We start from the raw sequence: 4199 nt of genomic DNA on the forward strand, positions 1-4199 counted from the left end.
CCAGTATTTTATTGAGGATTTTTACATCAATATTCTTCAGTGATATTGGTCTAAAATTCTCTTTTTTTGTTGTGTCTCTGCCAGGCTTTGGTATCAGGATGATGGGGGCCTCATAAATGAGTTAGGGAGGATTCCCTCTTTTTCTATTGATTGGAATAGTTTCAGGAGGAATGGTACCAGCTCCTCCTTGTACCTCTGGTAGAATTCAGCTGTGAATCCATCTGGTCCTGGACTTGTTTTGGTTGGTAGGCTATGAATTATTGTCTCAATTTCAGAGCCTGTTATTGGTCTATTCAGGGATTCAACTATTTCCTTGTTTAGTCTTAGAAGAGTGTATGTGTCCAGGAATTTATCCATTTATTCCAGGTTTTCTAGTTTATTTTTGTAAAGGTGTTTATAGTATTCTCTGATGGTAGTTTGTATTTCTTTGGGATCAGTGGTTATATCCCCTTTATCATTTTTTATTGTGTCTATTTGATTCTTCTCTCTTTTCTTCTTTATTAGTCTTGCTGGTGGTTTATCAATTTTGTTGATCTTTTCAAAAAACCAGATCCTGGATTAATTGACTTTTTGAAGGGTTTCTTGTGTCTCTCCTTCAGTTCTGCTGTGATCTTAGTTATTTCTTGCCTTTTGCTAGCTTTTGAATGTGTTTCTGTGTTTCCTCTTGTTTCTCCAGTTCTTTTAAATGTGATGTGACGTTAGGGTGTCAATTTTGGATATTTCCTGCTTTATCTTGTGGGCATTTAGTGCTAGAAATTTCCCTCTACACACTACTTTACATGTGTCCCAGAGATTCTGGTATGTTGTGTCTTTGTTCTCATTGGTTTCAAAGAACATCTTTATTTCTGCCTTCATTTCATTATGTACCGTGTAGTCATTCAGGAGCAGGTTATTCAGTTTCCATGTAGTTTTGTGGTTTTGAGTGAGTTTCTTCATCCTAAATTCTTGTTTGATTGTACTGTGGCCTAAGAGAGAGTTTGTTATAATTTCTGTTTTTTATATTTGCTGAGGAGTGCTTTACTTTCAACTCTGTGGTCAATTTTGTAATCAGTGTGATGTGGTGCTGAGAAGAATGTATATTCTGTTGATTTGGGGTGGAGAGTTCTGTCAATGTCTACTAGATCTGCTTGGTGCAGAGTTGAGTTCAATTCCTGGATATCCTTGTTAACTTTCTGTCTCGTTGATCTGTCTAATGTTGACACTGGGGTGTTAAAATATCTCATCATTATTGTGTGGGTTTCTAAGTCTCTTTGTAAGTCTCTAAGGGCTTGCTTTATGCATCTGGGTGCTCCTGTATTGAGTGCATATATATTTAGGACACTTAGTTCTTCTTGTTGGATTCATCCCTTTACCATTATGTAAGGGCCTTCTTTGTCTCTTTTGATCTTTCTTGGTTTCAGTTCTGTTTTATCAGAGACTACAATTGCAATCCCTGTCTTTTTTTGGTTCCCATTTCCTTGGTAGATTTTCCTCCATCCCTTTATTTTGAGCTTGTGTGTGTCTCTGTATGTGAGCTGGGTCTCCTGAATACAGCATGCTGATGGGTGTTGACTCTTTATCTAATTTGTCAGTCTTTGTCTTTTAATTGGAGCATTTAGTCCATTTACATTTAGGATTAATATTGTTATGTGGGAACTTGATCTTTCATTTGATGTTAGCTGGTTATTTTCTTTGTTAATTGATGCAGTTTATTCCTAACATAGATGGTCTTTACAATTTGTCATTTTTTTTTTTTTTTTGAGGCGGACTCTCGCTCTGTCGCCCAGACTGGAGTGCAGTGGCCGGATCTCAGCTCACTGCAAGCTCCGCCTCCCGGGTTTACGCCATTCTCCTGCCTCAGCCTCCTGAGTAGCTGGGACTACAGGCGCCCACCACCTCGCCCGGCTAGTTTTTGTATTTTTAGTAGAGACGGGGTTTCACCGTGTTAGCCAGGATGGTCTCGATCTCCTGACCTCGTGATCCGCCCGTCTCGGCCTCCCAAAGTGCTGGGATTACAGGCTTGAGCCACCGCGCCTGGCCAATTTGTCATGTTTTTGCAGTGACTGGTACCAGTTGTTCCTTTCTATGTTTATTGCTGTCTTCAGGAGCTCTTATATGGCAGGCCTGTTGGTTACAAAATCTCTCAGCCTTTGCTTGTCTGTAAAGGAGTTTATTTCTCCTTCACTTATGAAGCTTAGTTTGGCTGGATGTGAAATTCTGGGTGAAAATTCTTTTCTTTAAGAATGTTGAATATTGGCCCCCACTTTCTTCTGGCTTGTAGAGTTTCTGCCGAGAGATCTGCTGTTAGTCTGATGGCTTCCCTTTGTAGTTAACCCGACCTTTCTCTCTGGCTGCCCTTAACATTTTTTCCTTCATTTCAACTTTGGTGAACCTGGCAATTATGTGTCTTGGAGTTGCTCTTCTCGAGGAGTATCTTTCCTGAATTTGAATGTTGGCCTGCCTTGCTGGGTTGGGGATGTTCTCCTGGATAATATCCTGCAGAGTGTTTTCCAACTTGTTCCATACTCCTAATCACTTTCAGGTGCACCAATCAGACGTAGACTTGGTCTTTTCACATAGTCCCAAATTTCCTGGAGGCTTTGTTCATTTCTTTTTACTCTTTTTTCTCTAAACTTCTCTTCTCGCTTCATTTCATTCATTTGATCTTCAATCACTGAGACCCTTTCTTCCAGTTGATCGAGTTAGTTACTGAAGCTTGTGAATTTGTCACGTAGTTCTCATCTCATGGTTTTCATTTCTATCAGGTCTTTTAAGGATTTCTCTACATTGCTTATTCTAGTTAGCCATTTGTCAAATCTTTTTTCAAGGTTATTAATTTCTTTGCACTGGGTTCGTACTTCCTCCTTTAGCTTGGAGAAGTATGATTGTCTGAAGCCTTCTTCTCTCAACTTGTCAAAGTTATTCTTTGTCCAGATTTGTTCCATTGCTCTCAAGGAGCTGCGTTCCTTTGGAGGGGGAGAGGCACTGTGATTTTTAGAATTTTCAGCTTTTCTGCATTGCTTTTTCCCGATCTTTGTGGTTTTATCTACATTTGATCTTTGATGATTGTGACATACAGATGGGGTTTTGGTGTGGATGTCCTTTCTGTTTGTTAGTTTTCCTCCTAACAGTCAGGATCCTCAGCTGCAGGTCTGTTGAAGTTTGCTTGAGGTTCACTCCAGACCCTGTTTACCTGGGTATCAGCAGCAGAAGCTGTAGAAGAGTGAATATTGCCGAACAGCCAATGTTGCTGTCTGATTGTTCCTCTGGAAGCTTCATCTCAGAGGTGTACCCGGCCCTGTGAGGTGTGGGGTGTCTTCCAGCCCCTAGTGGGGATGTCTCCCAGTTAATCTCAGGGTTCAGAGACCCAGTTGAGCCAGCCATCTGTCCATTCTCAGGTCCAAAAGTCCATGCTGGGAGAACCACTACTCTCTTCAAAGCTGTCAGACAGGGACATTTACATCGGCAGAGGTTTCTGCTGCCTTTTGTTTGGCTATGCCCTGACCCCAGAGGTGCAGTCTACGGAGGCAGGCAGGCCTCCTTGAACTGTGGTGGGCTCTACCCAATTCAAACTTCCTGGCCACTTTGTTTAATTACTTAAACCTCAACAATGGCCAACGCCCCTCCTCCTACCTCCCCGCTGCCTTGCAGTTAGATGTCAGACTGCTGTGCTAGCAATGAGGGAGGCTCCGTGGGCAAGCGATCCTCTGAGCCTGGCCTGGGATATGATCTCTTGTTGTGCCATGTGCTAAGACCCTTGGTAAAGCGTAGTACTAGGGTGAGAGTGACCTGATTTTCCAGGTGTTGTGTGTCATGGTTTCCCTTGGCTAGGAAAGGGAATTTCCTTCCCCCTTGCACTTCCTGGGTGAGAAGATGCCACACCCTGCCTCCTCTATCACTTGTTGGGCTGCACCCATTGTCCTGCACCCACTGTCCAAGCTTACATAGCTTCAGGAACAGAGCTGTTCTTGTTCTTAACGATTTCATTGGAGAAAATTGCATTGGAAAAACTTAAAGAATTCAGGGTCCAGTCCAGTCTACCAGTGGATTATAAATACTCAAAGATAATGAACAGTGGTTCAATCTGGTAACAGGTGTACTACAGTTTTTCTTTTCTTTTCTTTTTTGAGACAGAGTCTCGCTCTGTCGCCTGGGCTGGAGTGCAGTGGCCGGATCTCAGCTCACTGCAAGCCAGTTTTTCTTTTCAACATAATTTTTCT

Source organism: Trachypithecus francoisi, unplaced genomic scaffold (assembly GCF_009764315.1).
Source record: "Trachypithecus francoisi isolate TF-2019V2 unplaced genomic scaffold, Tfra_2.0 Contig00811, whole genome shotgun sequence".
NCBI classification, from domain to species: domain Eukaryota; kingdom Metazoa; phylum Chordata; class Mammalia; order Primates; family Cercopithecidae; genus Trachypithecus; species Trachypithecus francoisi.